This window comes from Manis pentadactyla, chromosome 12 (assembly GCF_030020395.1).
Source record: "Manis pentadactyla isolate mManPen7 chromosome 12, mManPen7.hap1, whole genome shotgun sequence".
NCBI lineage: Eukaryota > Metazoa > Chordata > Mammalia > Pholidota > Manidae > Manis > Manis pentadactyla.
In genome coordinates, this window is record NC_080030.1 from 14,336,283 (window position 1) to 14,357,537 (window position 21,255).

At 46.0% G+C, this 21,255-nt stretch overlaps 2 long non-coding RNA genes across 3 annotated transcripts in view; both read left to right on the forward strand.

Annotated features, from left to right (window-relative positions):
* Positions 1-21,255, forward strand: part of LOC130680073 (uncharacterized) — a 195,579-nt gene that overhangs the window by 122,806 nt on the left and 51,518 nt on the right. The gene's annotated exons all lie outside the window — the stretch shown is intronic.
* The window catches only part of LOC130680074 (uncharacterized), a 55,558-nt gene continuing 44,536 nt past the window's right edge, over positions 10,234-21,255 (forward strand). The window contains exon 1 of the long non-coding RNA XR_008993086.1: positions 10,234-13,209. This is a non-coding gene — a long non-coding RNA (uncharacterized LOC130680074). The remainder of the gene's footprint in view (positions 13,210-21,255) is intronic.

The following is a 21,255-nucleotide window of genomic DNA, read 5'->3' on the forward strand; positions in this document are numbered from 1 at the left end:
GAGCAGAATCTCCAGCTTCCGCCTTGAGGCAGCCTGCTGCCTCTGTCTCAGGCCTCGGGTATCCTTGGGTTTCCTCCAGCACCTCTGGCCTGGTCTCCAAGAGCTGCTGAGGTGTCCCTGGATCCTGGACATCAGTCCTGAGATCAGCCCTCAGGAGCCCAGAGGTCATTTTTAAAACACTTTATGTCAGGGAAAATCTCAAGAATGTGGTGACCCACGGGCTGTCCCCAGATTCACAGTAACCCAGGCGGTGCTGACCCCATTTCCACCCCCGCCTTCCCCCTCTATCTTACTAGGTCCCTGTGAATCCCAGGGTCACATTCCCCATCCAAGATGTGGGATTCTTCCTACAGAACAAGCCTGGCTCCAAAACCCACGGGGCAGCACAGGCCCTTCTGTTCCTCCTCCGCAGCCTTTGGGGCCCTCCCTATACTCCATCCTCAGGGCCCACATGCAGGTTGGCAGCTCGGGGCCTCAGTTTCCCTATATGTATGTAGGACGGGCATCCACCGGGTTGGGGCCTGGGGAGGGGTCCAGGCCGGACCTGGGAGATGGGATTAAAGGCCCAGGAGCTCTCCCTGTTTTTCTGTCTCCCTGGTCTCTCTCTCCCCATCTCTCCACTATCTCTCTTTTTCCTTGTCTCTGTGTCTTTGTCCCTCCCTGTCTCTCTCTTCTCTCCCTGGCTTTCTCTACCTGTACCTTGATCCAGGGCTTCCTAGCCTCTGGACCTGTGAGAAATAAAATGTTTGTTGTTTAGGCCACGCATGCCGTGGGATTTTTGTCTTAACTGCCCAACTAAGACCCCTTAGTCCTGGAGTCAACCTCGAGCCCTCAGCTAGCAGCTTCACCTCGGGACTCTGTTTCCCTGTCTGTAAAGTAGGGATGCTATGGGACCATCCTGGGGGCTATTAAATGATGCCTCTCCTGGCACTTGTAGCCCCTAGGCTATTATTATTACTGCGGTTGCTATTGTTGCCATCCCAGCCTTGGTTCTGTCCTGAGAGTTCCCGGCTGGCTGTCCCAAAGCTCTTCTGTCTGTCCTGACTCCACCCCACCCAGCATCCTGGGGCCCTGTCCCATTCCTCCTGTCCCACAGCCCATGACGCAGTTACAACAGTGAGGGAGAGAAGGGTCCACCCACTAGGCAGGTGGCTTAGGAAATTCCAGGGCAGAGCAGTACTGGGCACTGTTCATCTGGCACCCACCTGCACCCAGGAAGTGCTGGGTGGGCTTTTGTCTTTGCCCTTGTGAGCGGTTGAAGGAGCACATCCTGCACTTGCCAGGCAGCCCTGGCCATCCTAAGCTCAGCTGTGTCAACTGTCTGCTGGAACCTGCAGATTGTCAAGGCGGTTGGAGGCAACACAAAGACAGCTCCTCATATGGTGCTCACTCCCACTCCAGGCCCTTTGCACATGCTGTGCCCTCTGCCTAGGACCCTCTAACCCATTTGTACCTACAAATCTCTTCTTCCAGGTCTCTGTCAGGTGTGACCTCCTCCAGGAAACCTTCCGAGACCCCATGCAGGAGGTCCTAGCCCTGGTGTCTCCCTTTGGCAGATCTTGTCCAGGTTGTAATTTTGCATTCATGGTGATATTTGGATTAGTATTCATCTCCCTTGTTGATGAGGAGCCCTGGGCAGGCAGGGAGTGGGGTATCTGGCACACAGTAAGTATTTAATAAAGAAAGGTGGACTCAGTCTTTGAGTTTAGTAACTATTTATTAAGTCCCATCTTTCGTTCATGCAACAACTTTTACTGATCCCTGCAGGGCATCAGGCCGGGCTCTGGGTGCTGGGGACATGCTGTGAATGAAGAACCCTGGCACTCTTCCTGCAGGACCCCTGCAGTCTGAAGCTTCTTGCTGACATTCTGGTGCAACTCATTCTTGTCACCCAGGGCCTGTTTCCTAGAGACAGACAATGCACTTACGAGCCAGCTGTCAGACCTTACTTGGACCCATCCCCATGAGCTCCTGGCAGAGGCAAGGATAGTGTCACAACACAGTGGTCATGCTATGTTCCAATAAAACTTTACTTATGGACACTGACATTTGAATTTCATATAGTTCATATAGTTTCACCGGTCATGGAAGTTTCATCATTGGTGAGCCAGATTTAGCAAATAAACATCTAGGCACCCAATTAATTATGAGTTTCAGGTAACAGCCAATACATTTTTTAGTATTATTATATCCCAAGTATTGCTTGCAATATACTTACACTAAAAAAAGAAAAACCAAACACCGTTCATTGTTTATCTGATAGCCAAGGCTAACTAGGTATCCCATATTTTGTCTGGCACCCGTGATCCATCTCATGCCCATTTTGCAGATAAGGAAGTAGAGGCCCAGAGAGGGTAAGTGATGTGCTCAAGGTGGTACAGCCAGGGATGAGCAGAGGCTGAATACAAGCCAGACTACGGGACCCAATGCCTTCAGCGCTCATTTCCTGCCTCCCCGGAGCCCAGCCTGAGTATGGGGGCCCTGAATGAGCAAAATCCCCCTTTGCCTGGGTTAGGAGCACTTTTCTCATTTTGAGGAGGGTGTCCCCAGGCCCAGGGCCCTCTGCTGGCATCCGTAGAGAAGCCTGTCCCACCGGCCGTCTGGACTCCAGCATCTGGAAATAGGGCAGCTGGTCCCCTGTAAACAGCCGGTGTCTAGAGGTGTTGTCAGAGGGCCCAAATCTTGGTGTGATGGTGCTGTGACTTGATACCCTGCCACTGGTCCCTGTCACTGGATACTTGGTAAACAGTTTTCTGAGCAAGAGCAGCAGCGCCCCACCTGGTCAGTGCGGTGCGGGAAGTGGGGGGCTGGGTCCAACCGAAACCCAGCTCCTGACACCCCGTTAGCCATCATGCCTGCTCTGCCCTGATCCTTTGTCAACATCAAGCCCTGATACCTGTTACTTGTCAAGGATCAGACACTGTTAATCATCAACCCACCCTAGTATTTCTTAGCTGGAGACCTGGAAGCACTATAAACAGAGCTCGGATACTTTGTAAACAATGAATCCTGACATTTTGTTTCCCATCAGGAGCTTCATCCGGGGGCTGGCAAACCCCAGCCCTAGGGCCACCACCTAGAAATGACTTTTACACTATTCAATGTTTGGAAACATACCAAAGGAAGATTTGTGACACATGAACACCAGATGAAATTCAAATTTCCGTGTCCACAAATAAGGTTTCCTGGGGACACAGCCATGCCCCCTCACTTGTGTATTGTTTATGGCTGAGTTGAGCAGTTGGGACAGAGATTGTATGGCCTCTAGAGCCTCAACTATTTATTATCTGACTTTTTCTGGGAAAAGTTTGTCAATTCCTGATCTAAGCTCTTAGGAGGTCCCTGTTCCCGGTACTGCACTTAGTATTCTGTCAGTAGTCAGTGGTTCCTGGTGTTCACCTGCTCCGCAGAGAATGAGCACAGTGATCCATGATGTTCCCATACGAGGCATATGAGTCCCCTCACTCTGTAAGAGTCACGTGCAGCCTCATGTGCTAACCTGCTCCGTGTGGCAAACATTTGGTCTCTGACAGCAGTTAATGTGTCCTGGGACTGTATCAACAGTCAATACCGGGAAATGCAACCAAGACAAGACCCAAGAGTGACTGAGAATCAGGCGAAGATTGAAAAGAAAGGATCTTGCCACACACGGGCAGGGCCTTGAATGCTGAGCCAGAGCTGGGCTTTCTCCTGTGGAGCGGTGGCTGGTGTGTGAGCAGAGGAGGGACATGCTGAGCCTGGCCGCATGAACAGGACCTCTCCTGGCCTTGGATTCCCCATCTGTGCTGTGAGCTGGGGTGGCCAGAATGAGGAGCTTCCTAAGCTTCGAGTCTGGAAGGAGAGGGTGCTCAGGATCATGAGGGGAGAGTTTCCTGGGAGAGGCCAGTGCACAAAAAAACTGAGCAGGGCCTTCTGCCCCCTGAGACACCATGCAGGGTCTGTGGGAGGAAGTCAGCAAGAAGCTGGAGGCCAGAGGCAAGGATAGGAGACTTTCCTTTACGGGGGCGCACTCTGGGTTCCTGCACTTGCAGGCTGCAGCCCTACCTTCACGGAGCTCCCATTACAGAAAGGAGGCGGAGGACGGCTGTGGACTCACCGGTGTGTCATGATTCCGAATTATCAGAAGCACAAGGGAGGGGCTGAGAGCGAGAACTAGGCAGCTTCGGTTGGGGCAGGCCAAGGGGCATCTGTGGAGGGGACATTTGAACTTAGACCTGAAAGAGGAGCTTGTGAAGAGTGAGGGAAGGGCTATATGAGCAGAAGGAACAGCAAGAGCAAAGGCCCTGAGGTGGGATTGAGCCTCATGATAGGGGCTATGGGGGCCAGGCCACAGGGGGCTCTGTAGGTTTCAGGAGTGTGTGAGGGGCTGCGGCATTGAGACATGGGCAGGAAGCCCCCAGCACAGTACCTGGGCCTCGGAATGTCTCTGGTCCATTTCACAGGTGAACCAGCCCGACATGAGCCAAGGCCACAGGGGCCACGGACCTGGGCAGGGCAGTTACCAGAACACATGGGCCTCAGGGGCAAGTGGGAGTATCTTGCCTGCCCTTTGAAATCGCAGAGCTCGGCAGGTCCTGAGGGTGAATGGCAGCAAGAGGCACCTCCTGGGGATCAGGCACGGCAAGGGCAGAGGGCCAGCTCCAGAAACTCAGCATGTGGGCGCCATGGCCCCGTGCTCCTGGCTGGCTGATGCTAGGCTCCTGAAAGGCCTCAGCTCTGGCCTGACGGGAGCGTACAGACACGGCCAGGCACAAATGCTCTCAGCCCATGGGGTCAGGACTGAGTTGGAAAAAGCGGGTATTAGGGATTGGAGAAGTTTGCCAGCAAGAGGCAGGCGTCCCAGGAATGTGACATAGCGGAGGCCCCAGTTTGGCCCCACCCGGCTCCTGTGACTGAGTGACCCCAGACTGTCCCTGACCCTTGGTGTTTCCCCCACTTGATATGAGCAAGGACAAAGCTTGAGATCAGGCCGGCCCAGGTTTGAATCGAGGCTTTTCTGCTCCCTGGGTGACTGGGCAAATGAGGCCACACCACGAGTGGCCCCAGTTTACAGAAGAATAACCTGAGGCTTATAGAGGGAGCCACTCACCCTAGCATGCAGAGGAAAGTAGTAAAAGCTGGGGGACTGGGATCAGGACTGGGAGGAGGGCAAGAAGCAGGAAGGAGGAGGTGATTGCCCAAAGGGTTCCTGCACTTGCAGGCTGCAGCCCTACCTTCACAGAGCTCTCATTACAGAAAGGAGGCAAACGTGTAGGAGGTGCATGTAGACAAGCCTGAGAGACGGAGAGAAGGGGAGGGAAGAGCAGCCTGGCCAGTGGGCATAACAGGTGCAAAGGCACTGAGGTAGGAATATATTTGGCAGCCTCCCAGAAAAGCAGGGAGGCAGGTGGAAGGAAAGGTGGGCATGGTAGTCACAGGGTCCATGCAGGGCCTTGGGGACCAGGAAGAGCCATGGTGGGTTTGGAGCAGCAAAGAGAAAGAATCTGAGTGACCACTCGCAGCTGAATCGGGGCCAGCCTGGGGATTCAGAGGCCTTGGAGCTGTCACACGGGTTCCTATTAGCCAGCACACCTCAGCACGCACCAGTCCTTAATCAGCACTAGCCTGCACAGACTGGTATGCTCCTACACAAGCCAGCTCTTGGCAGCATACAGCAGTGCTCACTGCCGACACACTCCCATGCCCAACATTGAGACCCAGACTTGCAAATGCTCCAACCAGCCCACATCTGCTCCCATGTTGCCTGAGATGTGGAAACCCTCAGTCAAGTACATGCAGCACACGTGCACGTGCCTCTGGGCACCTCCACAGACAAGGCTGACATGCAAACACAAGCATACACTGCGGCTCCACCTATTTCCATACATACACACACACCAGCATGCGTCAAGAGGAGGCTCAGGAAGCACTGCTGGGAGCTCCCGTGAGAACTGGTTTCCTGTTTTCAGAGAGATCAGGAACTGTTGATGGAGTATTCTGGATGGGCCGGCCCCTCTCCCACTGCCTCAGCACCCTGCCATCTAGTTCCATAGACCTTGCCCTCCTTCTGTACCCAGGACTGACCCTGTCCTCAGCAAGGTCAAGTTCCAGCCAAGGAAACTGAAGCTCAGAGAGGTGTTGCAACTAGCCCAGGGTCACACAGGAAGGAAGATATGGTGTTGGGTGTCTAGATCCTGAGATCTAACTTGCGTCCCTCTGGAGTGCCAGGCGCAGGGCAGTGGTTCACCCACGCAAAGACACCAGGAGCAAATGAACAGACACATCTGCACCTGCTGCTGCTAGGCTCCAGCCCACAGAGCCGCTGGGATGGCTGAGGATATGTGTGGCTCTCTCTTGCCAGCTGAGGCTGCATAGGATGTTTCCTTTGCCTGGAATGCCCTTCTCTAGCTCCCTGGTGAACTCCTCTTCATCCTTCAAAGCTCCAACTCTGTTGTCCTCTCCTCCCAGAAGCCCTCTCAGAATCCTCCAGCCCCCAATGTTCCCTCTAGCTCCACAGACGGCCCCTATCATCACCTCCACTATCATCCCTTCTGGAAAGACCCCAAGCTCCCAGGGTGATTGGCCCAGTCAGAGTCACCTGCCTATCCCTGAACTGTACTGTAGTTGGTGGACACAAGGGGCTCTAACTGGCCAGAACTGGTCATATGTCCACTTCTGGAGCCATGAGGTGGACCCGGCTTCTTTTGCCCACCAAAAGGCAGGCAGGGACTGTCGATGTGCCCAAGACCCTTTTATGAAGGGCTTAGGACTTAGAGGTCCTCTGTCTGTACCATCCTGGCTGGGAGGCCCTGGGGAAGTCACCTGTTCTCAGTGCCTCAGTTTCCCCACCTGTGAATAAGGCTCCGCAGGGCTGACATGTTGGAGTACAGTGGGCCCACTGAGGCGTGCCCCTCCCTTTGGTCTGCTGTGTGGGCCATTTACTCTGCAGCCCCATACCCCTTATTGTTGTTCTCTATGAATCCTGCGTTGGGGCCGCTCAGCTTGGCAGGCGCTGATGGCTGCCAGCTGAGTCACTGCTCCCTCCTGGGCCTCTCGTCTGGCCCGATGCTTTCTGGGGACTTCCCTGGCCTTTCCTCAACATCAAAAAAAGGATGGGGTACAAGTCCTAGGTGGGGGAAAAGAGGGCAGAGGCGCATGTAGACAAGTCTGTGCACACCCTGGCATGGGTTCAAACCCTATGTCCTGTCTCCACCTGTAACATGGAAGGCATGACTGTTTCTTCGAGGTGGGGAACTCCACACGTGAACACCCCACCAGCCCTCAGCTGGGCCAATGGGCACCAGGAACTGGTCATTACTATTGTTTTTGTTCCAATAGGGGTTAACATGCTTTATGCGCATATGTAGACACACATGCACCTGGTCTGCATTAGCTGAGGTCTCAGCCATGTGTGCCAGAGTCTGCTGGCCTGTTTCTGTGTCTGCACGCATGCTCATGTATTTCTGCACACGTGTGTGTACATCATGGTTGTCCCTGTGTGTGGAGCCCAGTGGGCCTGAAAAGTAGTGAGACCCAGCTCCTCGCAGAAAAGGTGTATCTGGAGGCAGGAACTCGCTGGGCAAAGGGGGAAGGACTGGGAGATTGCTGCTGTGTCAGGGTGCAAGGAACAGCAGGGGGTGCAGGGAACAGTGAGGGCAGCAGAGTCAGGAGGCAGGGGTGGGGGAGGTCAGGCAGGCTGAGAGGATGAGGAGCTATGGGTGTGAGCCTGGGCGGCTCAAGCAGAGCTGAGCTTTGGGAGGAAATGATGTCAATCCTAACATATTCCCTGAGCACCTATTGTGTGTGCCCAGGGCTAAGGCTACAGTGGGGCCCTGGGGTAACAGATAACATATCAACAAACAAGTAAATATATAATTCTGGGGAAGTGGTGGAAAGATCAGGAAGGAAAATGCATCAGGGCAGAAGCAGGGGAATCAAGGGAGCATTCTGGCCTAAGGACAAGGAGTGCATCTTGAGGTGGGTGTGATCTAAGCCTGCAGAGAACTCCAGGTGGACAGCATAGCAGGTGCAAAGGCCCTGAGGTGAGGATGAGCTAACACAGAGGCCCCATTCAGGAAGACCTAAGCCCAAACCAGGGAGGGGAGGTGTGAGGGGGCAGTGCTGGTGGGAAGGAAGGCCACCAGGACAATCTGTCCTGTAACTGGAGCCCAGCAGGAATGCCCTCACCGCCCTGGCCTCTGCCCGCCCCCAGTGCTTCCTGCTCAGGACAGAATGTGCTGGGAGGAGAGGCCGTTGGCTTCTGTGTCTGGTGACTGGAGCAGGGTGGCCAGAGAATTCCTGAACAGCGGCCCAGCTGGGCCCCTTGCCAGTGAGGGCAGGAAAACAAGTGGCAGGAGCCCTGCCTGCCTGTCACTCCACATCCCGTCCCAGGCCCGGCCTGGCCAGGGCAGGAGACAGAGACTGAGATACATGGAGAAATGGTGAGCAAGAAACAGACATGCAGAGACAGTGAGCCAGAGACAGGGGGAGACAGAGACAATGAGAGACAGACGGAGAAACTGAATAAAAGAGACAGCGAGAACACAACGCGGAGAAGCAGAGATGGGGGAGACAAAGAGGATGAGAGACGGTAGTAAGAGAGAGAGAGAGAAGGCTGGTGTTTGACTCTCTGTATGGGTGGCAGGTCTGATTCTGGGGGTTCCTGGGAACAAGTGTAAGACCCCAACACTCCCACCCTCATCAGCATCTTCACCCCCGCTAGTCACTTAGTCAACAACCACCCTCATGTCAGCTGTGTGCTGGGGCAAGAAACACAGCCCTGACCCAGCACTGCTCTGGGAAGTTCAGAGCAGTACCTTTCTCCGCCTGGCTTTTTTCACTGAGCATAACACCCTCTAGCTCCATCCATGTTGATGTAAATGATAGGATTTATTTTCTTCTTATGGCTGAATACTACTCCATTGTGTATATGTATCACCTCTTCTTTATCCTTTCATCTACTGATGGGCACTTAGGTTGCTTCTATATCTCGTCTCTTGTAGATAGTGCTGCAGTAAACTTAGGGGTGCACATGTCTTTTTGAATCTGAGAGGTTGTTTTCTTTGGGCAAATTCCTAGGAGTGGAATTCCTGGGTCAAACGATATTTCTATTTTTAGTTTTTTGAGCAACCTCCACACTGCTTTCCACAATGGTTGAACTAGTTTACGTTCCCACCAGCAGTGTAGCAGGGTTCCCTTTTCTCCGCATTCTCGCCAGCATTTGTTGTTCCTAGTCTTTTCGATGTTGACCATCCTAAACTGGTTGAAGTGATACCCCATTGTGGTTTTAAGTTGCATTTCCCTGATAATTAGCGACGTGGAGCATCTTTTCATGTGCCAGTTGATCATCTGAATTTCTTTCTTTGGAGAAGTGTCTGTTCATATCCTCTGACCATTTTTAATATGTTATTTCTTTTTGGGTGTCGAGGCACGTGAGTTCTTTGTATATTTTGTATGTTAACCCCTTATCGGATGTGTCATTTAGAAATATATTCTCCTATAGTGTAAGATACCTTTTGTTCTGCTGATGGTGTCCTTTGCTGTACAGAAGCCTTTTCCCTTGATGTAGTCTCATTTGTTCATTTTTGCTTTTGTTTCCCTTGCCCAAGGATATTTGTTCAGGATAAAGTTTCTCACATTTATATTCAAGAGATTTTTGCTATGTTTTCTTCTAATAAGAGTTTTATGGTTTCATGACATACATTCAGGTCTTTGATCCATTTTGAGTTTACTTTTGTATATGGGGTTAGACAATGATCTAGTTTCATTCTCTTACATGTAGCTGTCCAGTTTTGACAACACCAGGCTGTCATTTCCCCACTGTATATCCATGGTTCCTTTATTGTATATTAATTGACCATATGTACTTGGGTTAATATCTGGACTCTTTATTCTGTACCCCTGGTCTATGGGTCTTTTCGTGTGCCAGGACCAAATTGTCTTGATTACTGTGGCTTTGTAGTAGAGCTTGAAGTTGGGAAGTGAGATCCCCCCCGTTTTATTCTTCCTTCTCAGGATTGCTTTGGTTAGTCTGGGTCTTTTGTGGTTCCATATGAATTTTTGAACTATTTGTTCCAGTTTGTAGAAGAATGCTGTTGGCATTTTGAACACAATTGCATTGAATCTGTAGATTGCTTTAGGAGGACGGCTATTTTGACAATATTAATTCTTCCTACACAAGACCATGGGATTAATGTCCATTTATTAGTGTTCTTTTTAATTTCTCTTGAGAGTGTCTTGTAATTTTCAGGGTATCGGTCTTTCACTTCCTTGATTAGGTTTATTCCTAGATATTTTATTCTTTTTGATGCAGTTGTGAATGGAAATGTTTTCCTGAATACTGTTTCTGCTGGTTCATCATTAGTGTACAGGAATGCAACAGATTCCTGTGTATTCATTTTGTATCCTGTAACTTTGCTGAATTCAGATACTAGTTCTAGTAGTTTTGGAGTGGATTCTTCAATGTTTTTTATATACGACATCATGTCATCTGGAAAAAGTGACAGTTTGACTTCTTCCTTACCAATCTGGATGCCTTGTATTTCTTTGTGTTATCTGATTGCTGTGGCTAGGACCTTCAATCCTATGTTGAATAAAAGCGGGGAGAGTGGGCATCCTTGGCTTGTTCCCAACCTTAGGGGAAAAGCTTTCAGATTCTCGCTGTTAAGTATAATGTTGGCTGTGGGTTTGTCATATATGGCCTTCATTATGTTGAGGTACTTGCCCTCTATACCCATTTTGTTGAGAGCTTTTATCATGATGGCTGCTGAACTTTGTCGAATGCTTTTTCAGCATCTATGGAGATGATCATATGGTGTTTATCCTTCTTTTTGTTGATGTGGTATATGGTGATGATGGATTTTCGAATGTTGTACCATCCTTGCATCCCTGAGATGAATCCCACTTGGTCATGGTGTATGATCCTTTTGATGTATTTTTGAGTTCTATTTGCAGATATTTTGTTGAGTATTTTTGCATGTATGTTCATCAGGGATATTGGTCTGTAGTTTTCTCTTTTTGTAGCATCTTTGCTTGATTTTGGTACTTGAGTGATGCTGGCTTTATAGAATGAGTTTGGGAGTGTTCCCTCCTCTTCTATTTTTTGGAGAACTTTAAGGAGAATGGGTATTATGTCTTCTCTAAATGTCTCACAGAATGCAGCAGTCAATCTATCTGGTCCAGGTGGATTTTGTATTTGGATAGTTTTTTGATTACCAATTCAATTTTGTTGCTGTTGATTGGTCTGTTTCGATTTTATGTTTCTTCCTTGGTCAGTCTTGGAAGATTGTATTTTTCTCGAAGTTGTCCAAGTCTTCTAGTTTACCCAGTTTCTTAGCATATTGATTTTCGTAGTATTCTCTAATAAACCTTGTATTTCTGTTGTGTCCATAGTGATTTTTTTCCTTTCTCATTTCTGATACTGTTGATGTGTATAGATTCTCTTTTCCTCTTAATAAGTCTGGCTAGGGGTTTATCTATTTTGTCTGTTTTCTCAAAGAACCAGCTCTTGGTTTCATTAATTTTTTTCTATTTTATTCTTCTCAATTTTATTTATTTATTCTCTTGTCTTTATTATTTCCCTCCTTCTGCTGACTTGGGGCCTCATTTGTTCTTCTTTTTCCAGTTTCAATGATTGTGAAATTAGACTATTCATTTGGGATTGTTCTTCCTTCTTTAAATAGGCCTGGAGTACTGTATACTTTCCTCTTAGAACTGCTTCGCTGTGTCCCACAGAAGTTGGGTCGTTGTGCTGTTTTCATTTGTCTCCATATATTGCTTGATCTCTGTTTCAGTTTGGTCATTGATCCATTGATTATTTAGGAGCATGTTGTTAAGCCTCGATGTGTTTGTGTGCCTTTTTTGTTTTCTTTGTACAATTTATTTCTAGTTTTATACCTTTGTGATCTGAGAAGTTGGTTGGTAGAATATCAATCTTTTTGAATTTACTGAGTCTCTTTTTGTGGCCTAGTATGTGGTCTATTCTGGAAAATGTTCCATGTGCCCTTGAGAAAAATGTGTATCCTGCAGCTTTTGGGTGTAGAGTTCTGTAGATGTCTGTTAGATCCATCAGTTCTAGGATGTTGTTCAGTGCCTCTGTGTCCTTACTTATTTTCTGCCTGGTTGATCTGTCCTTTGGAGTGAGTGCTGTGTTGAAGTCTCCTAAAATGAGTGCATTGCATTCTATTTCCCCCTTGTATCTGTTTCATGTATGTAGGTGCTCCTGTGTTGGGTGCATAGATAATTATAATGGTTATATCCTCTTGTTCTACTGACCCCTTTATCATTATGGAATGTCGTTATTCTCTCTCTTGTTATAACTTTCTTTGTTTTGAAGTCTATTTTGTCTGATACAAGTACTGCAACTCCTTTTTTTTCTCCCTATTGTTTGCATGAAATATGTTTATCCATCCCTTCACTTTTAGTCTGTGTATGTCTTTGGGTTTGAAGTGAGTCTCTTGTAGGCAGCATATATCTGGGTCTTGCTTTTTTATCCACTCTAACTCTGTGTCTTTTGGTTGGTGCATTCAGTCCATTAACATTTAGAGTGATTATCCGTAGTTATGTACTTAACTACCTTTGCAGGCTTTGGATTCGTGGTTACCAAAGGGTCAAGGGCAGCAGTGCCTGCAGTGCCTGCCGCACGTCACTAGGGGGCGAAGCGGCGCAGGAAGCCGCCCCGGGCTCGCGGGCTCTGCGCGAAAGTCCAAGCGGGCGGCCTGGCGCGTTAGAAAACTGGCGAGGCGGTGGGGGCGGGGCGCGGGGCCGCGAGCCTCCTCCCCTCGGCCAATCAGCGACCGCGGCGGGCGCCTGTGTGCAGCGCGCGCCCTGTGCGGGGCACTTATCCTCTGCGCCGGGCGGGGAGGACGGCAGAACCGGCGTCTCCTCTGTTCCAGTCGGACTCCTCGGGAGGCGCGGCGCTGCCCGGGCGCCCTGGCTGCGGGGCTGCTGAAGGCGGTCTGACGGAATTTCCCTGCTGACAACTTCGCCACCGCCTCCGCCCTGTCCCGCGAGGGCAGCCGCCCGATATCGGGCCTCCCCTCGAGCGCGTGAGGACTTGGGGCCGGAGGCAGGCGACGGCCGCCCCTCAGTATGGCCCGCGGGGGTCCCCGCCTGGCCCCGAGCGGCGGCGGCGCGGCGGGCGACCGACTCCAAAGTTGAGCGCAGGCCGGTGGCGCTGGTGGTGGCCGCTCATGACGCTCCAGCTGCACTTGCTCCAGGTGCTGGTTCAAGGTAGGACGGGCGCTGGCGCGGGGACCCCTTTGGAGCGGGGCGGTGGGGGCGGTGGGTTTGCTGGGATGCGGCCGCCAAGCAGGGGGTTCTGTGAGTCTGCTGGTGTTTTTTTCAGTTTTTCTTTGCTGTTATTCTCCACAAATGAGGGAAAATCGCTTTGTACTTGTCTTTCTCCGCCTGGCTTCTTTCACTGAGCATAATACCCTCTAGCCCCATCCATTTTGTTGCAAATGGTAGGATTTGTTCTCTTCTTATAACTGAATAATACTCCATTGCATATATGTACCACATCTTTATCCATTCATGTAGTGATGGACACTTAGGTTGCTTCCATGTCTAGGCTATTGTAAATAGTGCTGTGATAAGCATAGGGGTGCATCTGTCTTTTTGAGACTGTTAAACTGCATTTTTAAGTAAATTCCTGGAGTGGAATTCCCGGGTGAAATGGTATTTCTATTTAGAGTTTTTTGAGGAACCCCCATACTGCTTTCCACAATGTTTGAACTAGTTTACATTCCCACCAGCAGTGTAGGAGGGGTCCCCTTTCTCCGCAACCTCGCCAACATTTGTTGTGTGTGTTTTGGATATTGGCCATCCTAACTGGTGTGAGGTGATATGTCTTTGTGGTTCTGATTTGCATTTCTCTGATGATTAGCGATGTGGAGCATGTTTTCATGTGCCTGTTGGCCATCTGAATTTCTTCTTTGGAAAAGTGTCTGTTCAGCTCCTCTGCCAATTTTTTGATTGGATGATTTGCTTTTTGTTTGTTAAGGTGCATGAGCTCTTTATATAATTTGAATGTCAACCCCTTATCGGGTATGTCATTTATGAATATATTCTCCCATACTGTAGTATGTCTTTTTGTTGTACTGATGGTGTCTTTTGCTTTACACAAGCCTGTTCGCTTGATGTAGTCCCATTTGTTCATGTTTGCTTTCTTTCCCTTGCCCAAGGAGATGGATTCATGATAATGTCTCTCATATTTATATTCAAGAGATTTCTGCCTATGTTTTCTTCTTAAAGTTTTATGGTTTCATGGCATATATTCACGTCTTTGATCCATTTTGAGTTTACTTTTGCGTGTGGGACTACACAGTAATCCAGTTTTGCCAACACCAGTTGTTGAAGAGAGTGTCATTTCCCCATAGTATATCCATGGCCCCTTTATCATATATTAATTGTCCATATATTCTTGGGTTTACATCTTAGCTCTCTGGTCTGTGAGTCTGTTCTTGTGCCAGTACCGAATTGTCTTGATTACTGTGGCTTTGTAGTAGAGCTTGAAGTTGGGGAGCATAATCCCCCCTGCTTTTCTTTTCCTTCTCAGGATTGCTTTGCCTATTCAGGGTCTTTTGGGTTCCAAATGAGTTTTAGAACTATTTGCTCTTGTTTGTTGAAGAATGCTGTTGGTATTTGGATAGGGATTGCATTGAATCTGTAGATTGCTTTAGATAGGATGGCCATTTTGACAATATTAATTCTTCCTATCCATAAGCATGGGATGCGTTACCATTTATTGGTGTCCTTAGTTTCTCTAATGAGTGTCTTGTAGTTTCATGGTATAGGTCTTTCACTTCCTTGGTTAGGTTTATTCCTAGGTATTTTATTCTTTTGATGCAATTGTGAATGGAATTGATTTACTGATTCTTTCTCCTAGTTCATCATTAGTGTATACGAATGCAACAGATTTCTATGTATTAATTTTGTATCCTGCAAGTTTGCTGAATTCAGATATTAGATCTAGTAGTTTTGGAGTGGATCCTTTATGTTTTTTTTTTTAATTATTATTTTTTATTGAAGGGTAGTTGATGCACAGTATTACATTACATTAGTTTCAAGTGTACAACACAGTGATAAAACATTTATATACATAATTCTAGGTTCCAACTATCACCCTACCAAGCTGTTACAATATCTTGACTATATTCCTTATGCTATACATTACATCCTGGTTACTTATTTATTTTAGCATTGGAAGTCTGTCCTTTTTTTTTTTTTTTTTGTGAGGGCATCCCTCATATTTCTTGATCAAATGGTTGTTAACGACAATAAAATTCTATATAGGGGAGTCAATGCTCAATGTACAATCATTAATCCACCCCGAGCCTAATTTTCGTCAGTCTCCAATCTTCTGAGGCATAACAAACAAGTTCTTACTTGTAGAACAAATTCTTACATAATGAATAAGTTACATAGTGAACAGTACAAGGGCAGTCATCACAGAAACTTTCGGTTTTGCTCATGCATTATGAACTATAAACAGTCAGTTCAAATATGAATACTCATTTGGTTTTTATACTTGATTTATATGTGGATACCACATTTCTCTCTTTATTATTATTATTTTTAATAAAATGCTGAAGTGGTAGGTAGATACAAGGTATAGGTAGAAAACATAGTTTAGTGTTGTAAGAGAGTAAATGTAGATGATCAGGTGTGTGCCTGTAGACTATGTGTTAATCCAAGCTAGACAAGGGCAATAAAACACCCACGTATGCAGAAGATTTCTCTCAGAACAGGGGGGGTGAGGTTCTAAGCCTCACCTCTGTTGATCCCCAATTTCTCACCTGATGGCCCCCCTGCGACTGTGCCTGTCTTAGGTTGTTCCTCCCTTCAGGAATCTTACCCGTCTCTGGCTAACCAGTCATCTTCCGGGGCCATACAGGGAAATGTGAAGTTGATAAGTGAGAGGGAAGCCTTATTGTTTGAAAAGGTTAGCTTTTTACTTCTTTGCATATTTATGCCCTGTGGCTTCTATGCCCAGCATTTGTCTTGAGGTGTCTTTACCACTTGGAGGAATTATGATACTCGGTAAATTCGATATGAGGCACGAATTCTATTTAAGGGTTGTAATTAGGAAAGGAGAAGAAAAGCTATAGAAGTAGCAGGCAGCAAAAAACCTGGGAAGATTGATTATTTCTTTGACATATCTTCTCGTAGAGTACTTCAGCATGTATAGGTTTTAAGCTACTACTTAAATTGCGCACACACATTAACATAATAGGAGTATAGTTACATAACCAAAGCATATCTGTAATTACCAGCCATCTCCAGTGAAACCAAGAAAACCAGTTAGGCACCTTAGGCATTTGTGAAAACTTATCTATGATATGGTGGATATGGTCCAACTGAACTTGAACAGTCTGAGAGAAATCAGACAAATTAAAACAACCCATTCCTGGGGAATGTTCACATCCCTTATGTTCTTTTAACAGTAAATAGTCTGTAGTTGTAAGATTTTGGAGCGCTACAATTTGCACTTCTCCTAGTTCTTGGTTGAGTTCCAACAGTATAGATCCAGTCAAATTTGTTGTTTTACTGTATGCACAGGCCAGCTTAGATATCTCCTTCCTCATTCCCATGGCAAGTCCAGGAGCTGGTGGGATGAGTGCATCTACAGCTGTAGCAGTGCGTGGATCTTTGGTGGGGTTTTTTCATGATCATCTTCTGGCATGCGTCTTCCAGAGAGTGCTGATGTTGGAAGTTCTCTTTCATATCGTATCTTAGTTCATTTTCGGGGTAGCCCAATTAGGCTTTGATCTTCTGTATAGACACAAACAGACCCTTTGCCTACACTCATATATGCCCTTTATACCCTTGTGTAGAACTCATTGGAGGTTACCACACAGGAACTGCCCTTTTTTTTTTTTTTTGCTTTGTTTTTGGTATCACTAATCTACACTTACATGACGAATATTATGTTTACTAGGCTCTCCCCTATACCAGGTCTCCCCTATAAACCCCTTTACAGTCACTGTCCATCAGCATAGCAAAATGTTGTAGAATCACTACTTGTCTTCTCTGTGTTGTACAGCCCTCCCCTTTCTCCCACCCCGCTATGGATGCTAATCTTAATACCCCCCTATTTCTCCCCCCCTTATCCCTCCCTACCCACCCATCCTCCCCAGTCCCTTTCCCTTTGGTACCAGTTAGTCCATTCTTGAGTTCTGTGATTCTGCTGCTGTTTTGTTCCTTCAGTTTTTCCTTTGTTCTTATATTCCACAGATGAGTGAAATCATTTGGTATTTCTCTTTCTCTGCTTGGCTTGTTTCACTGAGCATAATACCCTCCAGCTCCATCCATGTTGCTGCAAATGGTTGGATTTGCCCTTTTCTTATGGCTGAGTAGTATTCCATTGTGTATATGTACCACATCTTCTTTATCCATTCATCTATCGATGGACATTTAGGTTGCTTCCAATTCTTGGCTATTGTAAATAGTGCTGCGATAAACATAGGGGTGCACTGATCTTTCTCATACTTGATTGCTGCATTCTTAGGGTAAATTCCAAGGAGTGCAATTCCTGGGTCAAATGGTAATTCTGTTTTGAGCATTTTGATGTACCTCCATACTGCTTTCCACAATGGTTGAACAAGTTTACATTCCCACCAGCAGTGTAGGAGGGTTCCCCTTTCTCCACAGCCTCGCCAACATTTGTTGTTGTTTGTCTTTTGGATGGCAGCCATCCTTACTGGTGTGAGGTGATACCTCATTGTAGTTTTAATTTGCATTTCTCTGATAATTAGCGATGTGGAGCATCGTTTCATGTGTCTGTTGGCCATCTGTATTTCTTTTTTGGAGAACCGTCTGTTCAGTTCCTTTGCCCATTTTTTAATTGGGTTATTTGTTTTTTGTTTGTTGAGGCGTGTGAGCTCTTTATATATTCTGGACGTCAAGCCTTTATCGGATGTGTCATTTTCAAAGATATTCTCCCATACTGTAGGGTTCCTTTTTGTTCTATTGATGGTGTCTTTTGCTGTACAGAAGCTTTTCAGCTTAATATAGTCCCACTTGTTCATTTTTGCTGTTGTTTTCCTTGCCCGGGGAGATATGTTCAAGAAGAGGTCACTCATGTTTATGTCTAAGAGGTTTGTGCCTATGTTTTCTTCCAAGAGTTTAATGGTTTCATGACTTACATTCAGGTCTTTGATCCATTTTGAGTTTACTTTTGTATATGGGGTTAGACGATGGTCCAGTTTCATTCTCCTACATGTAGCTGTCCAGTTTTGCCAGCACCATCTGTTGAAGAGACTGTCATTTTGCCATTGTATGTCCATGGCTCCTTTATCAAATATTAATTGACCATATATGTCTGAGTTAATGTCTGGATTGTCTAGTCTGTTCCATTGGTCTGTGGCTCTGTTCTTGTGCCAGTACCAAATTGTCTTGATTACTATGGCTTTATAATAGAGCTTGAAGTTGGGGAGTGAGATCCCCCCTACTTTATTCTTCTTTCTCAGGATTGCTTTGGCTATTCGGGGTCTTTGGTGGTTCCATATGAATTTTTGAATTATTTGTTCCAGTTCATTGAAGAATGTTGCTGGTAGTTTCATAGGGATTGCATCAAATCTGTATATTGATTTGGGCAGGATGGCCATTTTGACGATATTAATTCTTCCTAGCCATGAGCATGGGATGCGTTTCCATCTGTTAGTGTCCCCTTTAATTTCTTTTAAGAGTGACTTGTAGTTTTCAGAATATAAGTCTTTCACTTCTTCGGTTAGGTTTATTCCTAGGTATTTTATTTTTTTTTATGCAATTGTGAATGGAGTTGTTTTCCTGATTTCTCTTTCTGTTGGTTCATTGTTGGTATATAGGAAAGCCACAGATTTCTGTGTGTTGATTTTGTATCCTGCAACTTTGCTGTATTCCGATATCAGTTCTAGTAGTTCTGGGGTGGAGTCTTTAGGGTTTTTTATGTACAGTACCATGTCATCTGCAAATAGTGACAGTTTGACTTCTTCTTTGCCAATCTGGATTCCTTGTAATTTTTTGTTTTGTCTGATTGCCGTGGCTAGGACCTCTAGTACAATGTTAAATAACAGTGGGGAGAGTGGGCATCCCTGTCTAGTTCCCGATCTCAGCGGAAATGCTTTCAGCTTCTCGCTATTCAATATAATGTTGGCTGTGGGTTTTTCATAGATGGCCTTTATTATGTTGAGGTACTTGCCCTCTATTCCCATTTTGCTGAGAGTTTTTATCATTAATGGATGTTAAACTTTGTCAAATGCTTTTTCAGCATCTATGGAGATGATCATGTGGTTTTTGTCTTTCTTTTTGTTGATGTGGTGGATGATATTGATGGACTTTCGAATGTTGTGCCATCCTTGCATCCCTGGGATGAATCCCACTTGGTCATGGTGTACGATGGTTTTGATGTATTTTTGAATTCGGTTTGCTAAAATTTTGTTGAGTATTTTTGCGTCTACGTTCATCAGGGATATTGGTCTGTAGTTTTCTTTTTTGGTGGTGTCTTTGCCTGGTTTTGGTATTAGGGTGATGTTTGCTTCATAGAATGAGTTTGGGAGTATCCCCTCCTCTTCTATTTCTTGGAAAACTTTAAGGAGAATGGGTATTATGTCTTCCCTGTATGTCTGATAAAATTCCGAGGTAAATCCATCTGGCCCGGGGGTTTTGTTCTTTGATAGTTTTTTGATTACCACTTCAATTTCGTTGCTGGTAATTGGTCTGTTTAGATTTTCTGTTTCTTTTTGGGTCAGTCTTGGAAGGTTGTATTTTTCTAGGAAGTTGTCCATTTCTCCTAGGTTTCCCAGCTTGTTAGCATATAGGTTTTCATAGTAGTCTCTAATAATTCTTTGTATTTCTGCGGGATCTGTTGTGATTTTTCCTTTCTCATTTCTGATACTGTTGATTTGTGTTGACTCTCTTTTCCTCTTAATCAGTCTGGCTAGAGGCTTATCTATTTTGTTTATTTTCTCGAAGAACCAGCTCTTGGTTTCATTGATTTTTGCTATTGTTTTATTCTTCTCAATTTTATTTATTTCTTCTCTGACCTTTATTATGTCCCTCCTTCTGCTGACCTTAGGCCTCATTTGCTCTTCTTTTTCCAATTTTGATAGTTGTGACATTAGACCGTTCATTTGGGATTGCTCTTCCTTTTTTAAATATGCTTGGAGTGCTATATACTTTCCTCTTAAGACTGCTTTTGCTGCGTCCCACAGAAGTTGGGGCTTAGTGTTGTTGTTGTCATTTGTTTCCATATATTGCTGGATCTCCATTTTGATTTGGTCATTGATCCATTGATTATTTAGGAGCGTGTTGTTTAGCCTCCATGTGTTTGTGAGCCTTTTTGCTTTCTTTGAACAGTTTATTTCTAGTTTAATGCCTTTGTGGTCTGAAAAGTTGGTTGGTAGGATTTCAATCTTTTGGAATTTACTGAGGCTCTTTTTGTGTCCTAGTATGTGGTCTATTCTGGAGAATGTTCCATGTGCACTTGAGAAGAACGTGTATCCTGTTGCTTTTGGATGTAGAGTTCTGTAGATGTCTATTAGGTCCATCTGTTCTAGTGTGTTGTTCAGTGCCTCTGTGTCCTTACTTATTTTCTGTCTGGTGGATCTGTCCTTCGGAGTGAGTGGTGTGTTGAAGTCTCCTAGAATGAATGCATTGCATTCTATTTCCTCCTTTAGTTCTGATAATATTTGTTTCAGGTATGTTGGTGCTCCTGTATTGGGTGCATATATATTTATAATGGTTATATCCTCTTGATGGACTGAGCCCTTTATCATTATGTAATGTCCTTCTTTGTCTTTTGTTACTTTCTTTATTTTGAAGTCTGTTTTGTCTGATACCAGAATTGCAACACCTGCTTTCTTCTCTCTGTTGTTTGCTTGAAATATCTTTTTCCATCCCTTGACTTTAAGTCTGTGCGCGTCTTTGGGTTTGAGGTGAGTCTCTTGTAAGCAGCATATGGATGGATCTTGCTTTTTTATCCATTCTATTACTCTGTGTCTTTTGATTGGTGCATTCAGTCCATTTACATTTAGGGTGATTATTGAAAGGTATGAATTTATTGCCATTGCAGGCTTTAAGTTTGTGGTTACCAAAGGTTTAGGGTTAGCTTCTTTACTGTCTTACTGTCTAACTTAACTCGCTTGTTGAGCTATTATAAACACAATCTGATGATTCTTTATTTCTCTCCCTTCTTATTCCTTCTCCTCCCTTCTTCATATGTTGGGTGTTTTGTTGTGTGTTCTTTTTAGGAGTGCTCCCATCTAGAGCAGTCCCTGTAGGATGCCCTGTAGAGGT